General features: G+C 40.8%; 1 protein-coding gene across 2 annotated transcripts in view; it reads left to right on the plus strand.

Moving 5' to 3' along the window:
- The window catches only part of LOC128742190 (SWI/SNF-related matrix-associated actin-dependent regulator of chromatin subfamily A containing DEAD/H box 1 homolog), a 236345-nt gene that overhangs the window by 18424 nt on the left and 201976 nt on the right, over nt 1–15945 (plus strand). The window lies entirely within an intron of this gene.

Here is a 15945-nt window from a genome sequence, read left to right on the forward strand (position 1 = left end):
CGAGTGAATGCTCGTAGTTTGCGGCGACGTCTTTCTGCTTCAGCCGCGCGAGATCTAACCGAAGCTGGCGTCGGTACCGAATGTTGTTGCTTGTTCCAGTAAGAATTTATTTGTTCTTCGTTCCGTGCTTTAGTATTTTTCGTGGTGACGGCTTGCAAAGCCTGCTACACTAACCCACTGTTTCGCCGGAGGGCCAACGAAGCTCGAAAGAGCCCTCCTTTTCTGTCAGCATACGACCTTGGCTTCCACCGGGGTTGGTTACACGATCTCCACCACAGTTGCTCGTATCCCGGCTGGTACCACAAGGAGGTAGGAATAGGAGTTGCTGAATAAGATGCTTTGAACCACTGTAGGGTCTATTTTATGCCTACACGTGCACAATGCACTGCCGGTACGCATTATTCAGCCGTTTACCAGCCTTACTGTATATTAACTTACACAATTTTCTGTTATTTTATGCTTTTTAATCAAATTTGAATATATGTTCCACTTGCCCCGGTAAACGAGGCAAGTGGGACCTTTCGGCATAATTTTGAAAATTCTCCGCCAGATTCATTTCATGTAAATTGATAGGCCTTTTTCGTAATTAAACCTTCGAAGCGTAGTGATACCACTGAAGAGTTTTTGTACTGAAAGAATTTTGAAATAATCATAGGTATAGATAACACAGTGGAATAAACCCTTACTATGCATTTTTTAGGTCCCACTTGCCCCGGGCTACCTTACATTTAAAATACATTATATGGCATAAAGATTTAGTTTAACCTTTAAGCTGCGCAGAATTAGGCACACACCTGCGCAGAATTACGAATGCGGGTAAGAAACTGCCCAGGCTCTACTTTTAAGTCCAAAATTTTTATCAGATTTTATAAACCGTACCATTATATGTTACAGCTATCCATGTTGTGGATGGGAATTTGAAACGTTCAAATCTGAGAGAGAGGAGCCAGCTGGGGTTGTTTTTGTACATCGAACTGTCAGCGGAAACCGAATAAGGACTGTCCCTACGAACCGGGCTAGCTTGATTGAATAAAACAGGGGAAGTATTTATTTGCGATGAAATTTTAAACACCTCGCGAACCCGAGCACTCTGACTTGATTTAAATTGTACTATTTGAATTTTCTGCATCAAACATATAAAGAAGGAGACAACGAAAACAAACAATCTGTCACTGAGCTGGCTTCTCTTTCTCATGTTCAAACTAACGGTTTAATTATAATCATTTCTTACCTGCGCAGAATATGTTCACGGTATATATTAAAAAAGTAGTTCTACCTTCTACGTTAAAAATTGCAAAGTACTCTGCCTACGTACTATAGTACTTGCGAGGTTAAACAAGAGTAAATTCCATAACTGATTACATCGTCCTACGGTGATTCTTCTTGATGCACACCGCCATCGTCACGATCGGTATCAACGACTATTCCGGCCTGAGGCGGTTTCCTTTTATGTTTATACTTTATGTGCATCTGTGTCCCTGTCAACTGTATAAACATCATCAAGTATTGATATAATCATCAACGAAAAATGCACTCGCTAGCCGTGCTAATCGCAACCTTATCAGTATGTTAATCTAAAATGGATACGGAAATAGAACTGAAGCAATTCTTTTTTGGTCAGTTGCACAAACTATGACAGCAAAATGAAGTCGAAACATTGTGCTTGACGCTGCTTTTTGAATACGAATGATAAACGTGATTCATATCACGTAGAGGTAAAATTGAGTTGTTATGGCTAAAAATTAATGTCGTCACCAATAAATTCGCTGGTAAGCTTTTATTCGGCTCATAAATTATTGAAAATAGTCAGCAAAATTTCCGTGATTCCATTCGTACTCATATTTTGTGTTCTGTTATGTCGATTTACGTGGTCTGACCTGGGAGTCGAAACTATTTTCACAATTAAACTCCACTATTAATTTTATTTTGACAGACACAGGTTTCGCCTTCGACTTGCAAAGCTTCATCAGTGTTGGTTTTCGAATTTATTTGACCATCTTTTGTTTATTAACAGCTGAAAATTGGCAGGCCGTTGTAAATACAAAAGATAGAGCAATTCTTAATTCAGTAATTTTGTAGATAACGATTAACCCTACAAACGATCTATACACCCTTTCAAATTTTGCTAAGTTGAGGCGATACAGTAAAATAACCAAAAGTAGATCAGGAAGAGTAAGGACAACCCTGAATGAAACATCAGATGTGAACTTATAAAAGAACTAAGAGCACGAAGAGTAGGACAGCCCTGAATATAACATAAAATATGAACATAAAAAATCTTTTACATGTTTACATTCTATGTTTTACTCAGGGTTGTCCTACTCTTTTTGCTCTAATTTTATTTAGTGACTGTGTCGCTTCAGCAAAATTTACAATGAGTGCATAGGTGAATCTTTTCTGTTATTTTGCATAGCTAAAAACTTCCAAAAGTTTGGCCGAAAGAATAAAACTTACAAATAACAATAATTCATTTTGTATGCTCTAAAACTTATATGTATTTTGGGTTCGTCGCTTGGAAACCACAATGGACAGCACAGAACAGAACAACGGGTTTTAGTCAGTTGACACCTCCTCAGTTAATTAAGCAAATCCAGGAATTTATCATGTCCGATTAAAATCTAAATTCGGCGTGACACAGCTCTCGACATGCGATTGTATAGTAGGTAGAAGGGGAAAAAATTAAACACAATTCCTGCTCACGCTTGAATGACGAAGCAAACAATCGAGGGGCCAATCAGAAAATTAACACTCGCCTTAGTTTATCGGTTCAATGTCGGTTAGTTCTTGTAAACCGATCGGGACTGCAAACGCTGGCCGACGAACTACGTAGAGAGCGGAGCAGCCCCTGCGTACGTACAGTCGTTGATCCAATGAAGTGATCGGCGGCACGCTCGGACTTGCGCGATCACGGTAGAGTTCAAGGACACTAATCGCGTTCGCAGCGTACCGTGGAAAGATCCTAAAACACGACGGCTAATATAAATCCTATGACGTATATTAGTGCAGTTGCTTCCTTTCAGAATGATTCAATGGTTCTGCATCACATTGCTGTTTGTTTCAAATGGCTATTGATTTGAGTAAAAAATTTCGTTTGATAAAAAAAAATTGAGTGTTCGTTGTAGTCGCACATATTGAACAAAAATTGATAAACGAACATGAACCAGCGTAATAAAAATTCCGGAACAACTCGTATATGTACTTCATAGCAATTTATCATAATTATACTTTGTCATAATTACGATCGATATAATATCCTATGGTTGTTGTACGTATCAAAGTTTATCTGAAGGGCGTGTCAGTCAGTTAAGGCAGTCCATTGCGATTTGAATAGGAAGAAAATTCTAGTGCGTGGCACGTATGCGTGTTATAAATGTTAAACTGTTTGACCACACTTCAACACATCAAATTTACTGTCATACTATGAAGCTATATCCAGTCATTTTACTATTGTTTCGTTTCGGCAATGTTTTTTTCATTTCAGTTTAATGGTTATTGCCAAGTCATAATAGTTATTCCGTACTCTTGTCGAGAGCTTAAATGCCTTTTTGGTACGGAAATATTAGCGTGGTTCCAATGCTTGCTTTTGTTATAATTCTCTAAACACTCTTACCAGATGATGTATGAAGAATGTGTCAGGTATGATTTAATGTTAAATTTAAGGTGAAATTAGTTGTCATCGATTCTGCAAATTTCAAAAGCAGTTTTTTTGTTTAAAACCAAAATTCTGTTCATTAAAACGTATTCGCTGTGTTCAGATTGGCAAGAAGAATGCAGTGAATATATTTCTATGAACAGAACCCCGCTTTCGGGCCTAAAAACTGCTTCCGAAATTGAGCTTTTCGGCTAAAAGTTAATGACTGCCATTTCCCGTTAATGCAGAACGGATAACAGAGATAGACTTATTTTTTTTACCTAATCATCTCATGTCAGATAACTGTCTGAACGTTAATTCAGCAGACGTCGGGTCAACTACCTAAATTAAATTTGACAGAGATTTAACCTTAGTTGACCTCCTATTTGGAAGTCTGTTCTTTAGTGGCATGCACTAAACGAATTAAGGTTTGAACATAACGGATACGGTTACAATCCGGTTTATCGACCGCTCCAAATTCCTCTAATAAATCAGATTGAATTTGCGGTTTGGCACCAGACAGTACTGAATGTAGGCTTCATTTCAACGATATCAATAAGATTTGAATTTGAAAAGTCCCCAATTAGATCCGGTTCGTATGCCTTGAAAACGCGAGTTATATTTTCTAGCTTAGAAACATAGAACTATGTTATAGAGAAACGGAAGGTAGAAAACATACCCTAGTATACCCTATCCTAATAAGTAACCAGTGGAATAATTACCCAAGTAGCACACTTTGGTCATTTCTAGTTGCTGCAACCTATTTATGACTGAAATTAGTCATTAATCGGTTACCACAACTAGTTTATAACAACTGTGCTAGTAGGGTAGGATACCGGAGGGTATTTCCAGCACGCTAATAAATTCGGCATGCATTACCTTTTTTTGCTGCATTTTCCCAAATAAAAACTTTGCTGCTATATAACAATACTGGAACGATTGCAGCACTTATTGACTTTAATGTGTTATAACTTTTTTCATAAAAATGTAAGTAATTTGCTAAATTTTATTCAATAAACATGAAACCAACTGTTTTCCCACTAGTACGTAATTTGGTTGCAAAAATAGAAGCAATCGCTTACGCGTTCCGCACTCGATGATGGTTTGGAAAATACACTATTATGATCACGTTTACTTATTCTAGAAATTAAACAGCTGTGAATACGGTATCACAGAACAATACTACTGCTTTTTATCACGGATGAACACAAAAATTTTCCTCTGATATCAAAATATAAATCTATTTTCAGTCACTAGCATTTTAGCAATATGTATTTTGTTTTTAATTTCAGCCTATGGTGCTCTATTTACACTACCACAAATATGCGAGACAGATGAACTTGAAACTCTTCTATCGCGTTGACATTGGCATAGCTAGTTTGTGAGTGACAACCACTTGCTTCTAGTGCTAGTGTATATGAACGATTTAACATACACTAGCGCCAGCAGCAAGATGTTGTCACTGCAAAACTAGTTATCTTTAATGAGGCGATATGTAGGCAATACCGACATGTTATCCGTTATCCGTTATCACGTTATCCAAAATCAGCTTTATTGTTGATTGCGCAACTAAGAAATTATGGTGGGCGCACGCACAGTAGTTATTCGGTGGATTGCTTTATAACTGTTATGGTTGGTGACCGGACGAGAGCCATAAATACAGTAGCCATACGGACGGTTGCCATACGTACGAATGCTATGTAGACGAATGCCATAATGTATGTTCGTCTTAATGGACGGGAGCCATACAGACGGATGCCATAATGTACGTTTGCCATAATCCATATATTCAACGTTTCCTAGATGATTCAGGGCGAGCCGGCCGCAGGCAACGGCGAGTGTTCGCCGGTGACCCGCCGTCGGAAGCGCCGGCCACTGTGGGGGGCAGCCCCCCCGCAGAAATCACAACTGTCTAGGTCTATTCGTTTTCCTAGGTCTATCGTCCTCTAGTTAGTTTTCTCTAGTCCTCGCATTGAGATACCCTTTATAAAATGAAAAGCGGCAAAGCCGCTTTTTTTAGACTGCATCAATTAGGCCTCTTGCGACTTGGTGGCGCTGGTCCTTTAAGCTTTAAACTGGTCGAAGTGTAGTTCTGGGCCTCCATATCAAAAATATGAATTATGGCAAACGTACATTATGGCTACCGTCCATTATGGCAAACATACATTATGGCAAACATACATAATGGCATTCGTCTGTATGGCATTCGTACGTATGGCAACCGTCCGTATGGCAAACGTATATATGGCTGATGGGGTGTCGTCGTTATGATTTATACCATGCAGGTATTTTCGTTCTGCCGGATATTTAAACAACACAGACACCACTATTGAAAATGGGCCCAAAGTAGCGATTTGCAACTACATCATTTCTCGTGACTATAACTCAAATTCAGCAGCGTTTCATTAAGACCAAAATGCACTCCGATCTTCAGTAAATGTTATTCTATCAACTGGTATAAAAATCTTGTCTCGAATAAATATAATTTCAACGTAATTCCTGAATATTGGGCTTACTTTAGTGCAGTTGCTTCCTTTCCTACTTACTAGTGGCAACGGTCCGTTACCGATCCTGCGTCGAACGAATTATGGTCCTCCAGTACCGTCGGTCCTGAGCTGCCAATCTCTGCTGTTCTCCAATCCCCACGAACACCAGCTAAACGTGCATCGTCTTCGACAGCACACACCCACCAGTTGCGGGGTCTGCCTCGGAGTCTACGGCCTCTTCCTGGTACTCTGCTGAAAATAGTTTTGGTTACTCTTTCATCGGGCGTTCTGGCCACATGTCCAGACCACCGCAGCTTGCCACATTGCACTACGTTCACTATATCAGCATATTTGTATACTTGGTACAGCTCGTGATTCATGCGTCTGCGCCACACTCCATTTTCCATTTTGCCACCAAGTATAGATCGCAGAATTTTACGCTCAAAAACCCCAAGCACTCGTCGATCAGCTTCCTTTAGCGTCCGTGATTCGTGTCCGTAAAGGGCCACCGGGAGGATTAGTTTTCTGTAGAGCGCCAGTTTTGTGCGAATTTGCAAACTAGAGGACTTCAGCTGGCTATGTAATCCGTAGAAAGCCCGATTCGCGGCTGCAACTCGTCGTTTCACTTCGCGGCTTATATCGTTGTGACATGTCACGAGTGTACCAAGGTATATACATTCCTCCTCTACTTCATATCGTTCCCCATCTAACTCCACCTCGGCACCAACACCACTTGGGCTTCCACATTCCCTACCAGCAACCATGTGCTTCGTTTTGACGGTATTAATGGTAATTTCCAATCTCGCTGCTTCCCTTTTAATCGGCCTGGAGGCCTCTTCCACTGCTCTACGGTTGATTCCGATGATATCGACGTCATCCGCAAAACCAAGAAGTATGTGAGATTTCGTGATGATAGTTCCATTCCTTTCCACGTTTGCCCTTCGTAATGCACCTTCCAAGGCAATGTTGAATAGCAGGTTAGAGAGTGCATCCCCTTGCTTCAGTCCATCCAACGTCACGAAAGCAGCTGAGGTCTTACCCGCTATCCTAACGCATGATTTGGATCCGTCCAGCGTCGCACGAATCAGCGTAACTAGTTTCGTCGGAAAACCATGTTCTAGCATTATCTGCCACAGCTCATTTCGTTTAACTGAATCGTACGCCGCTTTAAAGTCCACGAACAGATAGTGTGTCTGCAAGTTGTACTACCGGAACTTGACTAGAAACTGACGCAGGGTAAGCATCTGATCCGTCGTTGAGCGACCCTCACGAAAACCTGCTTGGTACTCGCCGACGAAGAACTCCGCTAACGGTCTCAGTCTGCAGAACAGGATACGGGAAAACACCTTGTAGGCAGAATTGAGCAATGTAATTCCTAGATAGTTTTTACACTCCAGTCGTTGTTCCTTTTTGAAAGTTGAGAAAATAAGGCCATCCCACCACTCCTCCGGCATTTGTTTTTCCTCCCAGATCCTGGCAATGATCCGGTGGATTGCTTCGTATAGCCGCTCGCTCTCCGTTCTTAGAAGTTCAGCCGGGATACCGTCCTGCCCAGCAGCCTTCCCGTTTTTCAGCTTACTGATTGCCTTTTAACTTCCTCCTGTGTTGGTGGCTCCACAGCTTGACCATCGCTTACAATTCCTATCCTGTCCCTGCTCATCTCCGCATTTACCTCTCCATTCAACAGTGTCTGAAAGTGCTCCTTCCACCTGGCTGCTACCGCCGTTTTGTCGGTAAGCAGGTTGCCAGCACTATCATTGCACATTACAGGTATGACAAGATTCCTGCATTTCACCGTTTTAAAGAAACTCCGTGCGTCGTTGCTGGCGTATCACTCCTCTGCGCCAGCGAGCACGTGCTCCTCGTACTCGCGTTTCTTTAGACGATGAATTCTTTTTTCCGCAGCTCTAGTCTCTCTGTTTTGACGCGTTGCCGCAGTGAGCATGCCACTCCTGGCCTGGTTCTTTTCATCTGTCACTCTCTGGCATTCGGCATCAAACCAGCTGTTACGCTGTCTTCCACGCGTCGTGACTACCACCTCTCTCGCAGCTGTTTCGATGGCACCATGGATGTTCCTCCACAGCCCATTTATATCTTCTCCTTCTACCTGCTGTTCTGGAGAACAGGCGCTCTAGTTCGCACCTCCTAGCTCAGCTGCTTCAGTAAGTACATGAAGCATTTCCGGGTAAGGTCATCAACGGTCATCATTTGACTTAGATCTGCGTGGAGGCGCCAGGTGGGAGCTTGAGAGAGCCAGAGCTATGTTTGACGCTCCTTTCAGGTACCTCTCTCTATTTCATACCCGAATATTGGGCTTAATGGGCTGAAAATACCCTTCCGTATCCTATATGTGTTACCCCGAACTAAAGCCTGGCTAAAAGTTAATCTAGCCAAATAGAATTCGAGACTGGAATGTCGCAAAAAACATAAATGCTGAATTGTAGTATTTTTATCCTGCTTTAAGTTTTACAGTATTACAACATTGTATTTCTCTGATGGGTATGAAATGGGGAAGGCAAATGAGGAGCGTCCAATATAGCTCTAGCTATCCCAAGCCCCTATCTAGCGCCTCCACGTGGCCATACCCGCTAATGCTCTATTGAGTAGCCAAGCTAGGAGGTGCGATACTGTGTGGTTCCCGGCTGCCTGATCTCATAATCGAGGTTTTGGGCAGACGGTGGAGCCACACGATCTGGTAAGCATAATATAAGTTATTTTAATTATTTTTTTCGTTTTAGCTTATGAAGCATTTACTGCTTTATAGTGAAAACTTTGGCCAATACGAGTGTTAATACTGCACATGGATATTGGATACCAGAAGAAAAATTAAATTAATTATTAGAAGCATTTATGGAAACTAAAAGGACGTAACTCTATTCCATTCGAAAGACTGCTGTAAGATTGTTCTATTTTTACCCATATATACCACATTTCATAAATAAACTAGAATCGGGAAGAGGGAGGGACCATCAGAGCACTTGTTTGAAGCGGTGGGTCTAGGGAGAGTGAAACAGTCAACTTTCTAGGGTTAATCTTGGCCCGATTAACAACACATCGTGGATAATGAGCGGGCTCTTCTCCCCACCTGCTGGAGTCATTCTGCATTAAGACGGTTTATTCAACGATTGACTCAGGTGACTTAGCCCTTGGAAGGAGATTCTCTAAATCCCTGCAACATCACTTACAGTTGCTTATCGACCAATTCCCTTTTGGCCCTTCATACAAGAGTTGGGAAGCATGACCAATCGTTGAATATGTTCAACTCTTTTTGACATGATAGGCTCATTGCTATGAACGGATGTTCTGCTAAGGCAGGTGGTAGTACCATACATTCACATTCATTACAACATTGTATTTCTCTGATTCTGATAAAATCTCGAACTTTTTTCTAAAATAGATATTATCATCCCTGTATAGTTGAAGATGCCACTGAAGCTATTTCGTCCTCTTTGACACCTTCTTTTAGCACTGTTGAGGTTGACTGTCCCCTGTTTCGTCAAAATCGTTGTATGACAATTGGCCAAAATTTTCCAATGGGTCGAAACTCCAGACAATTGACGGGGTTCATCTCTTTACATATGATCCCGGTAAATTTTATTAACTTTCCCATTAACTAGTACATGAAGTTCATGTAAGTTGCTGTACAGAAGTTTACATGATTTTTCACGTGGATGCGACGTGTCGATTTTTTAGAGTGTATGTTTACCAATGCATGGTAAAATTCGTTTCTTCAAGCATTCTTGTACACTTAAAATAATCCACACATCATTTCCACGTGAAAAATCACATAAACACAAAGGGTGTTACGTGACTTTCAGCTGATTGTTATTGGAAAAAATAATAACATCTATCTGATTTTCACGTTAACGCATTAGTATGCGTGCGAACTGACCTGATACAGAACCGATGAGGAACTGATACCGAGCTGATACGGATCTGATACGGAGCAGAGCTGATACAGAGCAGAACTGGCACAGAGCTGAAGCAGAACTGATGCAGAACTGATGCAGAACTGATAAGGAACTGATGCAGAACTGATACAGAACTGATTCAGATCTGATGAGGAACGGATACAGAGCTGATGAGGAACTGATACATAGCTGATGAGGAACTGATACAAAGCTGGTACAGAACTGATACAGAGCTGATGAAGAACTGATGCAGAACTGATGCAGAAATGGTGAGGAACTGATACAGAGCTGATGCGGAACTGATACAGAGCTAATAAAGAGCTGATACAGAACTGATACAAAGCTGATACAGGACTGATGAGGAATTGATACAGAGCTGATGAGGAACTGATGCAGGGCTGTTGAGGAACTGATACAAGGCTGATGAGGAACTGATGAGGAATCGGGCCAGAGCTGGTGAGGAACTGATACAAAGCTGATACAGAACTGATGAGGAACTGATACAGAGCTGATACAAAGCTGATACAGAATTGATGAGGAACTGATACAGAGCTGATACAGAACTGATGAGGAAATGATGAGGAACTGATACAGAGCTGATACAGAGCTAATACAGTGCTGATACAGAACTAATGCAGAACTGATGAGGAACTGATACAGAGCTGATGAGGAACTGATACGGAGCTGATACAGAGCTGATACAGAGCTGATGCAGAACTGATACAAAGCTGATACAGAACTGATGAGGAATTGATGCAGAGCTGATACAGAGCTGATACAGAACTGATACAAAGCTGATACAGGACTGATGAGGAACTGATACAGAGCTGATACAGAACTGATGAGGAACTGATACAGAGCTGAAGCAGAACTGATGCAGAGGTGTTACAAAGCTGATACAGAACTGATACAGAACTGAAACCAAACTGATACAGAACTAATGCAGAGCTGATGCAGAACTGATGAGAAACTGATACAGAGCTGATGAGGAACTGATACAGAGCTGATGAGGAACTGATGAGGAACTGAGCTAGAGCTGGTGAGGAACTGATACAAAGCTGATACAGAACTGATGAGGAACTGATACAGAGCTGATACAGAGCTGATACAGAGCTGATACAGAGCTGATACAGAACTGATGAGGAAATGATGAGGAACTGATGAAGAACTGATACAGAGCTGATACAAAGCTAATACTGTGCTGATACAGAACAAATGCAGAACTGATGAGGAACTGATACAGAGCTGATGAGGAACTGATACGGAGCTGATACAGAGCTGATACAGAGCTGATGCAGAACTGATACAAAGCTGATACAGAACTGATGAGGAATTGATGCAGAGCTGAAACAGAGCTGATGGGGAACTGATACAGAGCTGATGAGGAACTGAGCCAGAGCTAGTGAGGAACTGATACAAAGCTGATACAGTACTGATGAGGAATTGATACAGAGCTGATACAAAGCTGATACAGAACTGATGAGGAACTGATACAGAGCTGAAGCAGAACTGATGCAGAGGTGTTACAAAGCTGATACAGAACTGATACAGAACTGAAACCAAACTGATACAGAACTGATGCAGAGCTGATGCAGAACTGATGAGAAACTGATACAGAGCTGATGAGGAACTGATACAGAGCTGATGAGGAACTGATGAGGAACTGAGCCAGAGCTGGTGAGGAACTGATACAAAGCTGATACAGAACTGATGAGGAACTGATACAGAGCTGATACACAACTGATGAGGAACTGATACCGAGCTGATACGGATTTGATACCGAGCAGAGCTGATACAGAGCAGAACTGATACAGAGCTGAAGCAGAACTGATGCAGAGGTGTTACAAAGCTGATACAGAACTGATACAGAACTGAAACCAAACTGATACAGAACTAATGCAGAGCTGATGCAGAACTGATGAGAAACTGATACAGAGCTGATGAGGAACTGAGCCAGAGCTGGTGAGGAACTGATACAAAGCTGATACAGAACTGATGAGGAACTGATACAGAGCTGATACAGAGCTGATACAGAACTGATGAGGAAATGATGAGGAACTGATGAGGAACTGATACAGAGCTGATACAGAGCTAATACAGTGCTGATACAGAACAAATGCAGAACTGATGAGGAACTGATACAGAGCTGATGAGGAACTGATACGGAGCTGATACAGAGCTGATACAGAGCTGATGCAGAACTGATACAAAGCTGATACAGAACTGATGAGGAATTGATGCAGAGCTGAAACAGAGCTGATGGGGAACTGATACAGAGCTGATGAGGAACTGAGCCAGAGCTAGTGAGGAACTGATACAAAGCTGATACAGTACTGATGAGGAATTGATACAGAGCTGATACAAAGCTGATACAGAACTGATGAGGAACTGATACAGAGCTGAAGCAGAACTGATGCAGAGGTGTTACAAAGCTGATACAGAACTGATACAGAACTGAAACCAAACTGATACAGAACTGATGCAGAGCTGATTCAGAACTGATGAGAAACTGATACAGAGCTGATGAGGAACTGATACAGAGCTGATGAGGAACTGATGAGGAACTGAGCCAGAGCTGGTGAGGAACTGATACAAAGCTGATACAGAACTGATGAGGAACTGATACAGAACTGAACTGACGCAGAACTGATGCTGATGCAGCTAGCATTTTATATGTATATAGCTGACCCGACAAACTTCGTATTACCACAAATTAAACTGTGTTGTACATAAATCGTGAATCTCGGATGACCTTTGTCACAATCTCGAGTTTTGCAAGTTTCTGGGGAGTTCATGGGTGTTTTAATATACAAATTTTTCTCACAGTAAAGTATAAAACAACTCCCCCCATTGCTTAGACTGATAAAATAAAGCGGATAGCATTTAAATATTCGCCATCATTACAACCCATTTCGCCGACTACCATTTTGCGGAACACCAGTTCTCGGTTGACCATAACGCGGAATATAGAGTTTCGCAGAATACCATATAGCGAAAAACCTTACGCGAGATGTACCATTTCACGGAAAATCTTTGCGTAGAAAGTACCATTTCGCAGGGGTAGGGTAACCCAACTGAAGGAAAGTAATAGAGGTCAGTAGATCTAGGAAAATAAATAAACCTAGATAGAGTTGATCTCTACGGGGGGCTGCCCCCCGCAGTAGCCGGTGCTTCCGACAGCAGGTCGCCGGCAACACTCGTGGCCTGTGGTTGTCTCGCGCTGAATTATATAATGTTACTATTGATAGTTTTTGGTGGTCTTGTTGTTGGTTAATGTTTTATGAAAGAGTCTAAAATTTCTCGAGTTCGATTAGTTTTTGATTTGCGCTAAAATTTCTGTTTTATTTGTATGAGAGTCCTTATCCCCCTACCACAGGAGTGAGGGGTGTCAAATCATCATTAAAAAATTCCTGCCTCCAAAACCCCCACATGCCAAATTTGGTTCCATTTGCTTGATTAGTTCTGGAGTTATGAGGAAATTAGTATTTCATTTGTATGGGAGCCCCCCCTCCCAAAAAGATAAGGGGTCCTAATTCATCATAGAAAAAATTCATGCCTCCAAAAACACCCACATGCCAAATATGGTTCCATTTGATTAATTGATTCTCGAGTTATGAGAAAATTTGTATCTCATTTGTAAAGGAGCCCCCACTCCTAAAGTGGGGAGAGGTTTCAATTCACGATAGGAAAAATTCTTGTCTCCAAAAACACCCACATGTCAAATTTTGTTCCATTTGCTTGATTAGTTCTCGAGTTATGCAGATATTTGTATTTCATTTGTATAGGAGCCATCCCTCTTAGTGGGGAGAGGGGTCTTTAACCATCATAAGAACCTGCCCTGGCTCCAAAAACCTCTATATGCAAATTTTTACGCCGATCGGTTCAGTAGTTTTCGATTCTATAAAGAACATTCGGGCAGACAGACAGAAATCCATTTTTATAGGTATATATTTGTATGGGAGCCCCTCCTTTTAGTGGGGGAGGGATCCCAGCTAGCACCAACTCGTATATCAATGTACGAAAACTATCGTAAATATCTCCTAACAAATTCGAAATCGTAACTAAAGCTGGATAAAGTGAGATCAAGTTGATTTTTTGTCGCATATAATGATAATGCTCACATACATACGATTTTCAGCACAAAATCGTAGAGTAGTACGGAGCGACTCGCGCTTAATCGGATATTATCGTATATAAATACTTACATAGTCGTAACGCTCAAAATTATTCGTAATCACGTATATCGCCTCCAAACTAGTACGGATATGCCAATTTTGCGCATGAAATACGATTTATTTAGCATGTACATCTGTACGTAATGCTGATTTTTACCTTTTTTATACGTATGAAAATGCTAGCTGGGATCTCTAACCATCATAAGAACCTTCCATGCACCAAAAACCCCTACATGCAAATTTTCACGCCGATCGGTTCAGTAGTTTTCGATGCTATAAGGAACATACGGGCAGACATTAATCCATTTTTGTAGGTGTTGATAAAAGTTAAAAATCAGTATTACGTACATATATACAATGTGTTAATAAATCGTATTTGATGCGCAAAATTGGCACAATCGTGGTATTTTGTAGGCGATATACGTGATGAGGAGTAAACATACGCATTTCATCGATATAAGTAATTATATACGGCAATATCCGATTAAGGCCGACCCGTTCCGTACTGCTATACGATTCTGTGCTGAATATCGTATGTATGTCAGTTATTATCCTCATATACGACTGAAAATCAACTTGGGTGGACTGTATTAACCTTTTTTTAGTTATGCTATTCCGAATTATCAACGTTATTTACGAAAATTTTCGGCTATTGATGTACGATTTGGTGCTAGCTGGGTAAGGTCTGTATCAGTTCTTTATCAATTCTGATTCAGCTCTGCGTCAGTTCTTTTACACACCTTGGCCACCTCGGCTTATGGCGCCACTGTCACTTTCGAATAGGCGAATCTTTTTAAATTCCACAAATCTATATTGTATTTAAATCAGTTTTGTACCAGAAAAAGACTGAAATACAATTCAATGCAAGGTCTTGGAGTCACTAATTGGTTACTATTAAACCAGTAGCTCTCAAGCTCAAGCTGGCTGAATACTTTTTTGCTGCGAGCTGACTTTTTAGAGATCCCCCATTTGGGGGAAACACTATATTTAAAGATAAAATCAAAAGTGTGCTTTTACCCAAAACTAAGACAAAATCAATTACTTTTAAAGTAACGAATAAGTTGTTATTAGTGTACGGGTAAGTGGGTGAATAGTGGATGATACGTTTAGCATTGATTCTGAAACTTCGTGATTAAAATAATATGCATACTTCTACCCATAGAAAAAAGCAACCAACGTGACCAGCAATTGATTTTCCATTCGAACAAATTTGATCATCAAATTAAAGACAGTGCATTGTACGATTACGAATGGCTATTTAATTTTAAAATTAGAAAATTATTATTATTGCATGGTGGTTGGCGTTCCTCACACCACTTGTTTCATCGGAAATTTTGTTTTACCATCATCCAATTGAATTGAGACGCATCTGGATTTTGTTTTCAAATTGCTTTGATAATTGAATATATTACACCACAAAATAATGGTCCAAGTGTAATACTGATGGCAAAACGCATCGGTTGTATCGGTTCATTTCCATTTGTGTACAACGTAACGGCAACAAATTAGAGAAAAAGAGAGAAACAAAATCAGTTTAGCGCATATTGTTTTGTTGATTGAAATCAAAGTTTGCTATTCGCTACATTCCACGATCAATCAGTAACGCTGCATGAACTGCATGCATGCCAATTACTTGAAGCTGAGAAAAATCGATTAAATTGAGTTTGATAGGATGTTGCTCTTAATTGTTTTAGCGTTTAAATCGCTCGACTAATATTCGAAGCGTTCATAACTATCGTGGT

This window comes from Sabethes cyaneus, chromosome 3 (genome assembly GCF_943734655.1).
Source record: "Sabethes cyaneus chromosome 3, idSabCyanKW18_F2, whole genome shotgun sequence".
In the NCBI taxonomy this organism is placed as follows: domain Eukaryota; kingdom Metazoa; phylum Arthropoda; class Insecta; order Diptera; family Culicidae; genus Sabethes; species Sabethes cyaneus.